Source organism: Ictidomys tridecemlineatus, chromosome 7 (assembly GCF_052094955.1).
Source record: "Ictidomys tridecemlineatus isolate mIctTri1 chromosome 7, mIctTri1.hap1, whole genome shotgun sequence".
Taxonomy (NCBI): domain Eukaryota; kingdom Metazoa; phylum Chordata; class Mammalia; order Rodentia; family Sciuridae; genus Ictidomys; species Ictidomys tridecemlineatus.
In genome coordinates this window covers 39,438,906-39,457,597 of record NC_135483.1, presented here as the reverse complement: position 1 = coordinate 39,457,597, position 18,692 = coordinate 39,438,906, and positions in this window count along the sequence as shown.

Genomic DNA, 18,692 nt, shown 5'->3' with positions numbered 1-18,692 from the left:
GTGAATGCTACCTATAGAAAAGCTGTTGGTCCCGAACATTCCTAATCCACCCCAAACGTGAGAAATCCCTATTGCCAAACCCCTTAGACGCTAATTCAGATGTTTGTCTGTGTTGATGTTATACATCCATGAAATTGTATAATCTGCATTTATGTAACCCTTATTACTTACATGTGAACTAAAAGGAGGTTCTATTTTAGCAAAACTCTGAACTAGCTTAAATGCAACAAAATAATACCATGCTATTATGAGAAATTTCACATTTAGCAGCCCAAAGTGTCAGCCAATAGTGCGGAATTGGTATGTGTGTGTGTTTGAAGAAGTGCACCCTTGAAAGTGCAGCAATTACTTAGATTTACACAGAATTATTTAGGAGAGCACACGGGGGTGTGATCAGAGGAAGCCGCCCCAGTGTTTTACCAGCAGGATCATCAATCCATTAGCTAAAGGAAACTCTGGGTAAGTTACAGTGGAGGTTAAGGGTACCTTAGGTCTGGGCTAGATCTTGCTCCTGGTGATATTGTTTCAATTCAAGATAATTGTGAAAGTCATCTCAAAAATCTAGAATTAATTGTTCTGAATAGGAAGAGCAAACTCAGATTTGAGTTCCTTTCCAAGGTATCATCTCTAGAGAGGCCCCCCTGAAATGGTGTACAAGCTTCAAGGCCCAAGTTTAACAAAGCAGCTAGAGAAATTAAACTGGAACTATGCCACAGCATACTCATGTCCTGGACAAGATTTGCAAACCACCACAATTTACTCACTAATTGGAAGAGGAAGAGAAGTATCATGTTGGAACAGGGCTGGACTGGGTGCTAAGTACTAGAGAACTTGGTGTGTATTATTGTTGGACAATTCATTGGTTCCAAAATGAAAAGAAAATCCATGTTGTCTTCTCTCCCTTGACATGAGAATGGAGTGTTTTCTCCTGAGGAATGAATGGTGTTTGCAGGTTATGTAAGGTGTAAATGCACAGGGCTAGCTGGAAGCAGCATTTCGAGTTTTCAGACATGGTAAGGATGCTTCAAAGAGTGAGGCAGGATGGTTACTGCTGTGATGTTAATGTTGTGAGACTTTAGACAACTTTGCAAGTTAAGTTTGTATTATTTGTGGATCTTTCTTTCCATTTGGGTGCTTTTTCTGTAATTAAAGGGTTCTAACACCAGATGGCACCTTTGTTACGATGATAAGGTTTGAAGAACTGGACTTCTCACCCAACATAGGAGAGCGTGTATGTTATTTAAGTATATGTTTATAAATGTTTAAATTTGTTCATTCATATTTAGTGTGTGCAGATTTACAAATGTGTGTGTATACTTTATATATGCATGATGGCTATGCAAAAATTTTAACATGATAAGGAAAGAGCATACATTGAATCTTGATTGCCTGGAATCAAAGCCCTACTCTGTTACCTATCGGTTTTTATGATTTCAAGCAAATTACATAAACAATCTGTAAAATGAGGTTAATAATAGTGCTTCTTTTATAGAGTTATGACCAATTAAATGAGTTAATATATTTAAACACTTAGCATAATATCTGGCATATAGTAACTCTAGTTATCATGATGTAAATCATTCAAAAGTTGATATACAATTGTCCTCCTAACATCAATTCTGTTTCCTAATGTATGGCAATCATATGGTTTAGGGAGGATTTAATTCACCCACAAATATAAGTTAGGGCCCTGATTTGTGCAATTTAATCAGGATGACCCCTCCTGTCCTGATGACCTGCTCAGGTGATCCAGACATGTCAATCAATTTTTAGGAATTTTCCTAAATGCTGAAATTTGTGCAGGTACAGCAGCAGGTACTGATGTAGGTTTGACCAACAAAATATGAGCGACATTTTCTGGATCTTTGGGGAAGAAAGGTCTCTTGTGATGTCTGAATGCAAACCCTAGAATGGCTGCAGTTGTTGCTACCACAAGGAAAACAGGCATGCTGAATGTGTTAGTCAGTTTTCCATCACTATAACAAATATCTGAGATAATCAGCTTATAAAGATAAAAGGATTATTTGTCTCACAGTACTGGAGGTTTCAGTCCATGACTGGGCAGTCCCATTGCTTTTAGCTACCTGGTAAGGGTGATAGATGGCAATGTCAGGAGTGCATGGTGAAGCAAAACTGTTTCCTCTGTGATCGAGAAGTGAAAGAGAAAAGAGAGAATCAGACTAGGGTCCTACAGTTCCCTCAGAGCACTCCCCCAGCAATGCATAACCTCCCGCCTTTTAAAGCTTCCGCCATCTTCCAATAGTGCCTCTCTGGGGAGCAAGCCTTTAACACAGGAGCATTTGAGAAATATCCCCAATCCAAGCTATAGAACCCTAAACGCCACTGAATTTACAGAAGGAAGAAGAGAGAAACAAAAGGAAGCCAGTCCCTGAAGACAGCGAGGAGCCATTGGGTCAAACCATTCCTGAGGCTGCTCTACCTCCAATACCAACAAATCCGCTTTATTCATTAAGCCAGTGTAAGCTCATCTGTCTGAAAGTCCTACTTAAAACAAGATAAAAATACCTATCTTCAGTATAAGAGCTGAATAAGGCCTTTATTTGTAGTTATGACTTTTATAAGATGATGTCATATGAAAATAGAAAAAATATACAAAATTCAAAACTTTAGAACCTTGTCACCACCCTGGCCCCTTCTTACTAATCTTAGTTAAAATGCACAAAGTTCTTGGTTCTCCCCTCGTTTCATTTTAGAGCCTTGGTCCTTTGAGCTCACTTATTTAATTCTGTGATGAAATACAATGTTTATCTGGAACATTGACAGCCTGTGGCTGACTTTGTCATGAAACGACTGGTGCTGAAGCCTTCTTATGATCCTGGCTATAGCTTCTTTCATAATTCTTCCCTCTCTCGGCTAGAGTAAGTTTCCAGAAGGGTGGGGAAGTGAAGACAGACATAGTGCCATTTTCCCCCAACTAGAAAACGAGTTCTACTAGCTAAGAGTTGTTGAGTTAAACACCAAAACAAAACAAACCATAAAGGTTCTGTGGTCGAAACAGTTTGGAAAAAAATTGGGTTTAATAAAGGTTATCGTAATATTTAAATGTAATACCTTTCAGGTATTTAAAACATAGAACATCTTGTTAGTTGTGGTAAGTACTGTTGTAAAAGGAAACAATACTGAACTCTCTGAGGCTTAACATAATAAGAAGTATTTCTGGCTCCTGACATAGTCCAATGCTAGAATTCTTGTTTAGAAGGCTGCCTCTAAGAGGTAATTCATAAAACCCAGCTACACCCATTAGATTTCATCATCCTCGATGTGTAGCTTCCAAAGTCACCCCAGGTTTTATTCCAGACGGTTGGGAGGGATGAAGAGCAGGGAATATGGCACCTGAAAGGTTTTTAATAGGCCAGGCCATAAAGTGATGCACATGGCTTCTATCCAAAGATGTCACATCCTGGGGCTAGAACTCATTCATGTGGCCATACCTAACTTTAATGACTGCAGGGAAATGTGATCAAGATAGATGCCCAGGAGCATAAGCAATAGGTTTCAATGATCACGTAGTGTTCTCTGCCACATACAAGTTTTAATTCTCTAAGATAGACCTATAATATAAAGTTTTCTCAAATCCACATATCTACCGGTTTTTCCCTTTCAGTTCCATCACTTTAACCTCTATCTACTCAAGTATACCATGGAACACCCTTTGAGCAACACTTATATATCTTCCCTTGTATCCCCGTCTTTAAGGATTGTTTTGGGTTCCAACCTTCCAGGTATTCCCTAGAAACAGGAACAGAAATGCTACAGTTAGAGGCATCTGGAGATAATGACTCTCAGGGTATCATATTTGCAAATCAAGAGGTATTCTGCTTTCTTAGCTGCTTAGATGGAATTTGCTGTTTGAGAATCCTTTATTCATGCTTTCCCCCCCCCCCATACAGTTTCTAGCTCTTTTAAGTAGAATTTGGGCCTAGCCATCAACACTCCCCTCCATACAGTTCCTACTCCAGGATCACTATGGCTCCATTTAATTAGCAACTGTGGGGACTCCCATTATCTTCCTGATTGCTGCCCTCCACAAAGCCAGGCGTCCAGCTGCAACTTCCAGAGCCTTCCCACTTTACCAGCATCCCCCTTTTCCATTCCTAAAATGATGCTTTAAAACTTTCTTACTCTTCTCCTCGATTAAAACTCATCAATCTGTGAGTCCCTTGTTAGAGGAAGAGTTTGCGAGCATCTCTCCCATCTTGCAGGCCGTCTCATCCCTCTGCTGTTTCCTTGGCTGTAGAGAAGTTGTTTAGTTTTACAAAGTCCCATTGGTCTAGGTTTGCTTTTGTTGCTTATGTTTTTTGGGGGTCTTATCTAAAAAAAAAAAAATCTTTGCCCATACTAATTTCCTGAAGTGTCTTTCCTGTTTCTTCTGGTAGCTTCATAGTTTTGGGCCTAACATTTAACTCTTTGATCTATTTTGATTTTATCTTTATACTTGCTGAGAGATCGGTGTTTAGTTCCATTCTTCTGCATATGAATATAAAAATTTTCTAGCATCATTTATTGAAGAGAATGTTACTAATCTATTTCAATTTTCTAAACAGAAGAAAGGATTTGTTTTTCAGGGTTGGCAATCAAACCCCCATATCTCACGCATACGAGGCAAACTACCACTGAGCTCCACCCCCACCCTAGAAGAAAGGATTCTGAATGTTCCAAACACGAAGAAATAAGTGTTTGAGGTGATCAAAAAGCTAATTACTCTAATTTGATCATTTCACATTGTATACATTTGTTGAATATCACACTACACCCCATGAATATGTACAGCTAAAACTATAACAAGTCAATATCATAAGGTGGAAATGACTGACAAGCTGTATGTACTGTTCCTCTCTTTGGTGTTTACTTTTATCAAAGGACAAAACATGAAAGGAGGGGAATAAACTACTGGTGGTGGAATTTCAGGTATCAGTCATAGACCTTGGGGAGGTGAGAGGGGACAGCCAGCATGGTCAGCTCATCCAGCTTGGGTATCCCCGTCTCAGGCCCATTTATGAGGTTAGTCCTGACCAAAGGTGCCCTACTTTTTCTTCTAGGGAAGGCACAGGCACAGCCCCCCTTAATTTGGCCTTCTTGCCATGTCTCTGCACATATTGATTTTATTACAGGAGGGCAGGATTTTCTTCTTGGGCAAGTTTATGAGATGTCACTTCCCATTACAACGATTACAAGAAATTTAACAAGTTTAATTTCCTTACCTGGTTTATTCCACTTTGGCCTCAAACCTAATTTGTCAAAATGTGGAAGTTGCTCTTACATTATTAACTGAGTGAAACTATGACCCCAGATTTGCTCTTCTCTTTCGAATCCATTTATTCTAGATATTCAGATCTATCGGTACCTCAACATTTGGGACATATCAGGAAGTGAATGATTTCACACATCTAATGAATCTCTTAGTAAAGCCTCTTGTTATCAATAAAAATAAATACTTTGGCAAATAACATTAGGTTTTACATTTTAAATTGAAGAGCTTGCTTGTCATTATACCGACTTTGGAGAAAGCTGTTTTTTTAGAAGAGCAATTCCTATGAGAAGCTTGCATTTTATTAATTTATTCCAAAAATTTGTTCAAGATGAATTAAAAGAGTGAGGTCATAATTTGTACACAAATTTCAGGGAACCGATAGTTTATAAAAAAATTTTAGTGAGAAAAATTTTAATTTTATGATTGGCATGAGTATGTATACTCTGGTAGAATATTTGAGAGAGTTTCTATCTGTACTACTTGGTGGTATCTATGTTTATTTGAAAAAAAATTTAATTTGAGATCAAATTCAACATAATTGGTTTTCAGTAAATGTGATTTTTTTTGAAAGACCAAGTCATCTTTAGCTTATATTTTTTGACCTCAGAGAAACCAGTGGCTGTGGCAAAAAAATACAATAGTAGATGGAGATTCAAAGAATGAATTCATCTCCTACTTGCCACTATTAGAGATATTTATTTGTTTACATATTTATTTTTTGGTGCTGGGAACTGAACCCAGGGCCTTCCATGTGGTAAGCATGAGCTGCATTCCTGTACCCAGGGACATTTATTTTTAAATGCAAAATTATTATTTGTATTTTTAAATACAAAAGTTTTGGTCAAGATTCAAATTCCTGGATATTATATTATAAAAGTTAAAAGAACAAACCTTTTCTACTTAATCTGTGAACAATGGAAGATTCAAAACCCAGAAGTGAATCTCACTATACTGTACTGTGTCCTCAATAGAAGCCTGACTCCTTAGGATTTTAGGAAAAATCTTTATACTTTACACTTTAAAACCTCTTTACTTTACCTGTACACTTTACTGTTGCATCTCCCTGCTCTTTGCACAAGTATGTATAAGTCTTCCCTGAGTACAGATTCATCCAGAAACCAGGGGTGATAATCATGGAAGGCTAGTTATACTTTTCGAAAAACAAAGCAAATCTAAAAGTTTCCATAGACGATGTCATTTTTGGTGGAATAATAAAACCAGCTCATTAAATTCACCTCCCAATTTCTTGCCTGCATAACAATTCTCTCTCTCTCTTTCTCTCTCTCTCTCTCTCTCTCTCTCTCTCTCTCTCTATATATATATATATATATATATATATATATATATATATATCAACCTTCATGTCAGTAAAATTAAGAATTTACATCTACTTTCCCACATTTCATAGAGCTTATGTCTGGTATATATGTCACCTATAACACTCACGTTGATGGGATGTAGATTTTCCTACCATAGTTTATTTATTTTTTTTAAAAAGGTTATGGACATAAAAATGAAAAGTTTTTAGTGAAAACCTAACAAAACACATTTGTTCAGCTGGGCCCACACTGAACCTTGTTTCTGCTTCCTTTGGATGCATCTGAATCTTGGTGAGCCCAAGGTGAGAGTGAGACACATCAACTCAATATAGAATTGGGGTGTACTGAAGGTTGTACACCACTAATTAAAAAAGCCAGGGTGTTTTTATGGCAGGATTCTGGAGGGTTGCACTGATTTCCTGATGAACGTTGACAGGACTATTAAAGCTGTGAAACAACATCACTTGAACATGGCATTGAATGAAAGAACTGGCTAAGCTGTGCAGTTCTTGGGTGTTACTTGCTGATTAAACTTAGAGCCACAGGGAAAATCATCTTTGGGCCATGCACTCATTTTCTCAGCTTTTTTTGTTTGTTTGTGTCTCTGCAGTGATTTCACAAGTTTGGTAGCTATGTTTCCCCACTGAAGCCTTTAAACCCCATCCATGACCCAAAGGATGAGCCAGTATGTCCCCGGGTCTTTGGGTTGCTCAAGACGCTTGGTATGAGACATAGAAGAGACTTGTTTTTGTTTTGGGATTTTTGAGGTGTATCTTTGACTAGCTGTGTAAATGCATGTCTCTATAAAGACTGACTTGACTTGAGCCAAATCCATTTCAACTTTGATCACTTCATTTGTTTTTGTGTGAATCATTAATCTGTCTGGGCCTCAATTTTCCTCAACTCTAAAGTTGTCAGGATGATACTTTGCAAGTCTATTGGGGAGTCAGAGATATATAAAGTGTATTCTGCAGGTCCTGGTATAGATTAGGCATGCAGTAAAGGGTAATTTTTAGTATTATTATTTACAGTCTAATGAGAGAAAAATGTTGAAATTATTTGCCATGTATTTGGTCAAATAGTGAGGAACTTGGAAGAGAGGAACAAATTGATTTTTTCCACAAATAGAAATGAAATGGAATCTGAACACTTGTTTGGAACTAAATTTTAGGCATTTGGTAGAAATTGGCATATCTCTTTGATAGGATTTTGTAATTTGACTTTTATAAAGACTTTTGAACAATATTCCAAGGGAAGTTGGATGAGATTCTTCCAGTCACTGCACAGAATACGGAGAGTGTCTGAGACCTAATTAAACCAAGAACAAATGCTATGATAATGAGAGCAAATCAAAACAGATGAGAAAAATGTTACAGCTAAAACAGTGTGTGTATTTTTTAATAAAGTGTTGAAATTCCAAATTAGAAAATTGAAAGAGACCCTAAATAGTTATTTTTCTGACATTTCAATTCTACAAGTTAGAGTATAATTTGTTGATAAGTAACAAGATTCTTAAAAATTTAATATTCTGGATCTGCAATTCCAATTTGTCCATTCTAAGGGAAAATTCAAAATTCAGAAAATTCTGTATGCACAAAGATGCTTATAATAATATTAATTATATTTCCAGAGAAAATGAAACCAGACATTTATTTTAAGTAACATATAAATAAAAATTATAAAAACATTATTTATGAAAATCTTACTGAAGAAATAGTTCTGTAAAGAGAAAATAAATAAGCAAAGTTTTATATTAAGTATTATTTCAGCCATATAAAATAGTTAATAAAAAGGCAAAAAGGAAATACTTAGCTGTATCTTGTACAATTGTTAGTTTTGACTGATGGAAGAACTATTTTACCCGGTTCAATCTGATATTAACAGAGAAATATCTATGGGAATATTGTGTAAATTTTTATAATTTCTAAGTTTTACAGAAACATGTTCATTTTTTTATAATTGTAAAAGAACTTTTAATAGAAAATAACTTGGGAATCTCAAAAAGGACTATTCTAATTTAGGCAAAATTTAAAGAGCCCAATAAAAATTAGATTTCCATTTTTGGCAGTGTTCCAAACTTGATACCCTAAATGACTTTATACTGCAAAATAATCCAAGATACTATTTAAAGGGTTTAGAAAAACTCTTTAATGCATGGCTGAGCTGGCAACACAGTAGGGAAATTCCCAGAAGTCAACCATAAAGCAAAAGTATAAGTCCTGGGAGAGAAGTCCATGACTGCTCTCAGGGCATTCGTGAATTCCTAGAGATCCAGAGATTAGATTTTAATGGCCTTATAGGGGGCAGAAAACAAATCTTAGTGTCCATATAATAGAGGGAGTAAGATCAAAGACTGCCATATGAAGCCAAGACCTTATCCACCCCAAAGGTCCACAACTTCATTGAATAGCAAACAAGAGGGAAATCCTATTTTACAAGCAAAATTTTCCTATTTTAACTTCAACTCTAGGTGCAGGGAAAAGCAAGGTTGTTAGGAAAAAAAAAGCAGTTTTAATGGTAGCTAGCAAAAGGATGTATAAATCCTCTCTGGTTGAGAAAAGAAGTTTCAACTTTAGGCCTCCAAGACATCCTTCAGATAAATTGCATCAAATAATGGACTAAACACAGAAACAACACAAACCAAGGGAGAGAACAAGAAACTTGGTTGAGAATTAGCACAAATACTCCAAAGTCAATCCAATCTAGAGTTAGATATCCAATTATCAAATGTAGAGTAAAAATACAAACATTTTCTTTTCTTACTTTAAAAGAAATATAAAAGGCTATAGAAAGTCTGAGTAAGGCTCAGAGACTCTCAGTGATGATAAGGCATGATTGAAAAGAAAATTATGGTCAGAGAAATAATATTGAAATAAAGAACAACAAAGTTTCAAAAGCAGAGAAGGTACAAAAGATGAATTTAAATAAATTTCCAGAAGGCACAACAATCAAAGACATGTAACCATGAGAAAAGAAATCAGAAATCATGGAGCTTGAAGTAAGAAGGTCTAAAGTACAAATGCTCAGAATTATAGAAAGAGAGGCTGGAAATAGGGGGAAATAGGTAATATTCTAAGAGATAAGCGTGATAGTTTCCTTAAAACTGATGAAAGATGCAAATTCTAAGATTTAGGAATTGCCCTAAATTTCAAACAGGTGCAATGTAAACACACATGTGCCTAGTTACAATGTAGATAAGCTGCAGAAGAATAACAAAGATTTTTATTTTTTTTAAATCTAAAGAACAGAAAAAAGACAGATTAGTAATAAACAAATAACAATTAAAAGATAAAATAAAAAACTAGGATACAGTTTTATACTACTTTCAAAGTCTGAGGGAAAAGCAAACTTGAAATTATATAAAATATAAAAATATAAGAATTGAAAATAAAAGGCTGGAAGATGATATGTAACCAAGGTAGTTATGAAAAGCAGATTAGCATGGTTATGGTAATATTAGACAAAACATGGCCGTTTGACACTAAGCACTGCTAGAAACAAAAGGAAAAATCATGACATAGTAATAAAAGGTTGCATGTCTTTGGAAATACTAACAATTGGAAACATGCATGTATATAATAACATCAACATGTATAATATCAGTACTAAAATCTATGAAGATAAAATGAAAACCCACCATTTTTATAAGCAATATTAAAACAATTCAGCAATTGATAAATGAAACAGAATAATTAATTTATTTAGGATAAAGAATGTCTATCAGAATCAACCAACTTGATATGTTGACTCCTTCAGCAAATATTTGGATAGAAGTTATTCTTTTTTAAGCATCCATGGAACATATATGAAAACTTACCAGTTACTAAAATGTCTCATCAAATTTTATAGAATTCCTAACATGTAGAGTATGTTTTATAATTATATGCAATTAAGTTGGAAATATATTACAAAAAATATTACTGAAGTTCAATCATACCTTTGAAAACTTAAAGCTTAATTCATGGGTCAAAAATAACCAATACAAAATTTGGAAAATATTTAAAATTGAGTGAAAAAAGTTCATATCAGATTAATGGACTGCAGATCAGTAAGTACTTAAATATTAGTAAAGAATGACTGAGGATTAATAAGCTAAACCTTTAGCCTAAAAATTAAAATAAAAAAAATAGAAATAGAAACCTCCCCCAAAAGGATAAATAATAAACATGAAAGCAGAAGTTAATGAAATACAAACAAAATCAACAAAGCCAATGTTGTCTTTTTATGAAATGACAAATAAAACTGTCGAATGTCTAGTCTAAAGAGTGAGTTTTTAAAAATTAGAAGTTTTAGGAATAAAAAGGAACATCATGTCTTCAGATACAGAAAAAATTAAAAATATAAAAGAATAATAAATTAAAAATTGGATGCACTGTACAAATCCCCTAAAAAACATAACTTCTTCAAACAAAGTAAGAGGAAAAAAAAATCATTGTTACAAAATATATTGAGTCAGTGATTTAAAATCTCACAAAGAGAATTCTAGGATCAGATGATTTTATTAGGAATTTCTTCCAAATATTTTTAGATATTTAAATAACAGATAACTCCACATTTTTTCCAGTAAATAAGAAAAGAGAGAACACTCCTCAACTTATTTTTGAGGCTATTAAACCTTATTATCAACACCAGACAATAACAGGAAGAAGGGTGAATCTAGGTAAATCTCACTGATATTAATGCAAAAATTCAAAAGGAAATAATAGGTGAATTAAATCTAATGAAATGTACATTATTACTAAGCTGAATTTCTTTGTTATAAAGTATTAATAAGACCTACATCGAAAACACTTCATCTTTTCATAGGGATGAAAGACTTAATATCACAGATATCATTTTCCCCTTAAATTTATCTGCAGATTCTGTGTAATTCCAATGAAAACTTTAGTAGGATTTTTCATCGAGTTTGACAAATGAATTCTAGAGATATAAAGAGAAAAGCAAAGGACTGTGAATAGCTGAGACAGTACTGAAGAACTATAGGTAAGACTTAGCCTAGCTCATAGTGGGGTTTATTACAGACCCAGCAGTTAATGGCAAAATAGTGTGTTTTTGGCAAAGTCAGAGAGAATTAGACTGGTGAGAGACAAGTAGACTTGGGTCCATTTGCAACCTTAACTATTTTAGAGTCTTAAATAGTTGGCATTACAGATTACTGGTTCTGGTACAACTGGTTATCAATTGGAAATATAATTATTATTGGATCCCAACCTCACACTATATGTGCAATTTGATTCCAGTTGGATGAAGAAAAAAAATGGAGTTTAAAAGCTTTGGGGGAAAAGTATAGCCTAAATATCACCTTTGTAACTTTATGAGATGGAAGATGTTTTTTCTGACTTGAAAACATAAATCATAAACAATTGCTAAATTTAGCCATATTAAAATTAAAAAATTACTCCTTATAATACCCCATAAGGAGATAAAAAGGAAATTATGATATAGGAGAAGTATTTGGAACAAAACACATAAAATTGCAAAGATTTAATATCTATAATAAGAATTTGAGGGAATACATGAGAAAAATGGGCAAATCATAAATAGGCATTTTTGTAGAAAGGAAATATGAATGGCCAACCACAAGGGAAGACATATTCAATCTCAGTGATGAAGAAAATGCAACTGAAAATTGATATTACAGACTATTTCACGTATGCCAGACTAGCAAATATTTAATGTGTAGTTTGTCAGCAAGTGACAAGTGGTCACTGCGAGGGGATTCGTTTATAAGGGGCAAAGCTGAAGGCAAGGAGATCATTGGGAGACTGCTCAGGCCCTTGCTTCCTTCACCCAGCACTGAGATATTCAATAAATTCCCAGTGCTCTCTTCGTATCCTATAGAGAAACATCACATTACTTTAACAATCTTACTTTTTTTCCTTTCCCTTCCCTACCTGGTGACTCCAGGTGCTTTAGGTGGGCACTCAATTATGTACCTTCATCTTCGGAGTACCTCGTCACTAAACTTTCCATAATTTGCTCTTAGGCACTTTCCATTAATGTCCAACCCAATGTCTTTTGTTCAGTGGATCACACACATTTTTCCAAGTTTTGCTTTGGTGAAGTTTAATGCCTTATTTTTTCCATTTCTGGGACTCTCCTTGGACTTAATGGGAAAAATGAAGCAGCACATTCAAAGACCCATTTAGCTGCATACAAACCTGTTGATTTATCATCAATAAGTAAACAGAAACTTCACCTTTTTTAAAGCTACGCTTGAGGTCTCTTTCTTTAAACAACTCTCAGACGAAAATTGCTCCTTATGCTTTTAAATATACTCTTTGGAGCTGTTTGTTTCAGTTCCTCTAATCTGAGTACCTCTAGTCCCAGCATGCAAACAAGTGGGTCCTCAAACACCTCCAGCATCTCTTCCTCCCATCATCCACAGCCTCCTCCCCTCTCTGCTCCACACACCTGCTGTTCCCTAAGCCAACATCCTCCACACTGCAACCTTATTTGAGAAACACTCTGTGTGAAACCAGTGGGTGTAGAAATAGCAGGTGACTCCATTTCAGCAGTTTTGGTGGCCAGAGAAGAATTATTGCTTCCTTCACTTTGTGGCTCTGGTAAGTGCCCAAGAGGTGTAGTCAAAAAATCAACACATTAGTAATCCAGCAGGACTGACTCCAGCTGTTTAACATGGCCCAGCTCAAATGTCACATCCTCGGTGATGCCTTCCCTGACCCCCTGCCTCTCCCTGTCACAGTTTCATCCTGCCTTTGTGCTCCCACAGTTCTTTGTTCAAACTACAGTATAGCATTGATCACTCATTGTCATTTTAACTTTTTGGAAAGTTAAGTATGAAAGTTTGAGTATGATAAAGGAACAAGAGAGTGGACTTTCAAGGACTGGTGAGAGACATATCTGGATGCCCTTCCTCCTCTGCTATGCTCAGGTTTGAGGCTTGGAGTGAGAAATACCCTCTCTGGACCTCAGTTTTCTTATCTGTGAGAGAGTGTGAGATTATATAAAGGAGAGTAGACAATGCATGTAGCACATAGTCTGGCCTCTAGTAAATACTTTTAAAATGTTTCCTTTCTTTTCCATTTCTGCTTAGATGTGGACTTGTCTGTCTCTCTCACCAGGTCAGGAAGTGCTCTAGGAAGACACCTTGACATACTTATCTTTCTAGTCCCCAGCTTTAGCACAGTGCCCAATACAGGAGCTCCATACAAGAGCTTGGATGTTGGATGAAAGGAGCCCTGGAAAACTTGGCCCAACTTATTGGCAATGGAAGTGGGCCTCTGTTTTGGGTTTGCCCCATTCTTTTTCCAAGCCTTTGATTTCAGCATGATGGATCGAGAAGGGGTAACTGAAGTCCACAGAATCTTCAAACTCAAGACAGGTAAATTCAAACTCCTGTTAGAATTATTACTCTTTGAAAAGTTATAAATTAGATAACTAGCTTCGTTCACTGAAAAAAACAAACTAGAACTCAGAGCCATTGGAGCCACTTCGGGGGGAGGTTTTGATTATAATCCAGGTGCTCCCAAGGGAATGGCCTTGCACTATCCATAATGACTCATGATCAAAGCCTCTTGGCTTTCTGTGAAAAAGTGCATGCCTTTGGCTGAAGAGAAAAAAGTAACTTGGCAGTATTGTAGTGCCTTATAGTCGTTGCAATCCATGAATTAATTCCATGTCACCACATTCAGCTTCGAGCTAATATTTTAAGTGAACTATCCCCTGGTGTACTTACTGCATGTGGTGTGACCGAGATAAGTTGATGGAAATCCCCTTGTAAGACATCAGTCATGGGGATATGCTGTGTTGATGACTTGTGAATACTTTGCACTTTTTGGACATGTTTTTCTTTGACTATCTCCTCTATAGCACCTTCCAGTCCAGGGTCTGGTTTGAATCTGTGTAAAACTCTGGCATTTCCCATCTTTCCAGTCAAGTCCACCCTCACTAGGGGTTAGGGGCCATTCTGTGTACTGGGGATATGGTGGGAAACAAACAAGATGGACAAAGTTCCTGTCCTTGGGGAGCTTACATTTTGGTATGTTTATGTACTGTTCTTTTACTTACACCTATATCTGATGTTTTAGCTTTCATTTCTTCACCTGCAGTTTGTCTATCTGTGTATTCCATTAATGACATCTGGTACACTCCATTTTGCTATTGAAGTTTTTGAATTCTTTTCACTTGAGTGTTTCTTCATTTTTTAGAAACTATGATATGCTCATGAACTTTGAGATCTAGAGAGTCCAGGTGCTCCAGGAATGAGTCATGGGTGTATTGATTTGTTTAGTCACATGATAGAGCTTGGTGGGTGGAGTCTAGTCACATGACAGAGCTTGGTGGGTGGAGTCTAGCACTGATGCATAGTTCAACTATTTCATTTTCTGTCACAATGTCTCCCTGACTCCCCATCTCTGACACATACCCTTTATCCACAGGATAATAATAATCTCACAGATTTCCTAATCATCATCATGATCCTCATCCTCATCACCATCACCACCAGCACCACCTCATAGATTTCCTTTATTCACAAAAGCTTCTGGAGTTCACTTTTAAGCAAGGTTATTGGCTTCCTCACAGTTTTCCTTCTTGGAGTGTATTTCTTTTACTTTATTTTGAATTTCTTCAGATTTTGACAAAATGTGCTGGTTCCTCATATATTCCTACAAAATTTCTCAGTTTTTAAAATTTTAGCCATTCTTAAATTCCAAGTTTTACTTTTATTCTTAATACAGGATATGATACATGTAGCTCTTTCATAAAATTCAAAGGCACGGTTATGTATCTTTAATTAGAGGTGACGTAATTTTCAAACTTTCATAAAACATATTAAACTCTGAATATCTGTATTTCTAGATTGATCCATATGAAGAGCTCTGCTATAGTGGATCTGGAATGACCCCCAAAGTCCCAGGTGTTAAAGAGCCTGTGACACCATTGAGAGGTGGCAGAAAAAGGTGCATCTCTGGCTCTTCTATGAGTGCAATTCCTCTTTTTAATTGTTATCATTGCTCTAAACAAATCCTATTACTCTGATGTTCTGTATGTCCCTGCAAGTCCTAAGGTAGATGATTTGAATTACTGAAAATCACTGCTTGGGTGCATCCGACAGTTCTGGAGTACCAGTGTTGAAGTAGACACCATTTTTCATCTTGTCTGGGCCATCTTCTCCTTTATTTGGATTTCCTTCAATCAGCCTTTGGTTTCACAGTTTATCTTTCTCCTGCATTTGGTCTGTCACTCTATCAATGATTGCTTCCTATGTGAAACTGGCGGGCTGGCTGCCACTGACTCCCAGCTGCACAAATGACTTTATTCCTGGAGCCTGGCATCCCTATGCACTTACACATTGTTTTTCCTGCTCATCCCACTCAGAGCTGCCAATATACCAATTGCCTCAGAATCCTTCTGCTTTCCCTCACTAGCCTACGGTATGGTTTGACCTGGTGAAGCTGAATTTAATTTCAAGTGAGAAAAGAGGCATTCTGATGTAAGCGGAATGTGGAAACAGAATAGGGACCCACCATCATTTATGTAAAAACACTTCTTTTTGCATACTTGATCTATGCCAGACGCTTTCCTGGAATACACAAAAGTCATAAATATAAATAAAATATTGGCTCTGATCTGGAGGAACTTTCAAACTAATGTATACCAATAATTGAAGTATATTAGCAAGTACACTTTAACTATTAGAAAAGATAGAAGAGTTCAGTGATAATGAGGACTGGTTTTGAAGTCAAGCCTGAACTTGAATTTGGACTTCACTACCATGGGCAAGATGATGTGGACAAATTCCTTAATGCTTAATACCTTTTAAAAAATTAAATTATCAATTATAAATGATCATAAATGATAGTTATTATGGCAGAAGATTGTCATGAGATTTAAGGGAATTAATAATGGTTGTATGCTCAGAAAATATCAGTTTTAAAAATGGTGCTGCTATGGACCACTTCTTTGGGAATACCATGGGAGAGTCAAGGAAGATTTCTGGGGAGAGGCGACACTTAGGTTGAGTTTTAAAAGGCAATTCCAGGAAGAGGGAACAGCACATGAGAAGCTGGAGGTGTGAGATAATATGACAAATGCATGAATGCCCATTAAGTCACCACATATGACAGAGTCAGAGAAATTCATGAGAGGACAAATGGTGACTGAGGAGAAAAAAAAGATTAGAACTCATTTCAACAAGAGAAATCCTGTGACAAATGTGTATGTCACTCATTTTCACAAAGTACCATGATATCTGGGATAGATGCAAACTCAAACTTTCAAAGATGTCTAAGAAGCCCTCTCACTGAAATTTAAGGCAGAAAAAAACCAGAGAATGGAAGAAAAGAGTCATCATAAATGATGGTATCCTAATAATAAAAAAATCCTATAAAAGACACTGGTGGGTGTCTAAGTATCTGAAAGATCACAAACTTGCAACCCGTAATTTTCCTAATGACCCATAACCACCAAGCCCTATCTTCATCCATAACTACATTAAATTCTTAACTAGTCCTTCTCCCTGTTTTTTTTTTTTGTTGTTGTTGTTGCTGTTGTCAGACACATGAGTATATAGCTTAAGGTCTTAATGAAAGAGCAAAGCAACTTGGTGCTGTGACACCTGAGTCAAGCAGCTAGCTGTGTGTGAATGACCCACAGAAAGAAAAGCAATACTCCTTGTCCAAGCAACCTAGACATGGCTGTGCTGTGTCCTGTAGACACCCAGGGTTGAATTTGTGCAGTCATTGCCAGAAAAGCACACCACACCCACATGTCAAAACAAACATGATATCCAGGGGAGGAAAATCAAGGTTTCAGTTGTTTCTTTTCTTCCCTCTCCAAATCCCAAGAATCCAGTGAGTTTTAATAACATTTCTAAAATGTCAGGAAGAAAAAAAATCTTACTTTTAGAAAAGGTTGGAACAACCAAGGGGCTCTTTTGTGGGATCTGGTTTCACTCCGGGGCCCTCAGGGATGGTAAGGGTGCAGGTGTGCCTTGCTTTAAGAAAATTCAATGAAAAAAAAATAAGCACAGAATAGAGACTTTAGGAGGTGACTATTCATATTATAAGATGGGTTTTAAATTTTATCTGAATTATAAGTCTGCTTTAAAACACCAGTTAAGCTAGGCATGGTTATGCATCACTGTAACCCCAGAGACTTGGGAGGCTGAGGCAGGAGGATTACAAGTTGGAGGCCAATTTATGTAATTTAGCAAAACCTCGTCTCAAAAAAATCAAAGGGCTGAGGATATAACTCAGTGATAGTGCATCCCTGGGTTCAGTCCTTAGTACTGCAGTGGGAAAAAATAAAAACACCAGCCCTTTTCCTGTGAATCAATTCCCATTTTCAGATTGCTAATTTGGTAGAGCTGGGAAAAGAGTGTTGATAAATTTAGTATTTAAGGATGAAGCAAGTATTTTTATTTATGGAAGATATATCAAAAACAAAAACTAAGCATTTGTGAAATGTTAGGAGTCACTGAGAAAAGAAACAGTATCTATTAAGTGTAAGGCCCTTTACATATGTGGTGGAGATAAAATTGCTAAGGCGTAATTCCAATTTTGCTTTATTCTTCCATGTTCTCTCTCTTTTTTTTAAATTTCTTTTTTAGTTGTTGATGGACCTTTATTTTATTTATTTTAGGTGGTGCTGAGAATCAAACCTAGTGCCTCATACATGCTAGGCAAGTGCTCTGCCATTGAGGCCCAGCCCCAGCCCTGTTCTCTGCCTCTTGATCAATGCAACTTCTCTCTTTATCTTACCTATAAGAAAATATCCGAATTTGCAGGTAGGATTTTATGATTTATAATTCCAGAATCAGGAAAATGGATAGAGTGTCAAGAATGTATGGTTCAGGAGAAAAGTGGGGGGAGAATAATATTGAGGTCAGTTTAGCAAAAGTGTAGAGTATGAAGGATTTGGTTGGAAACTCTAGAACACTTTTAAGAAGTGGTTCCTTAACTAAAAATGTATTCTCTAAATAATGAAAAAAAGTGGTTCCTTAAGTTATAAATTGAATTTTCTTTATGTTCTTTAAGAGGTATAAAGAAAGAGTCATGGAGCACAAAACCTCCCAAATTATGTTAAGTCCGTGTACAAATAATGCCACAAGGAATCATTTATGTTTGTGTGTGTGT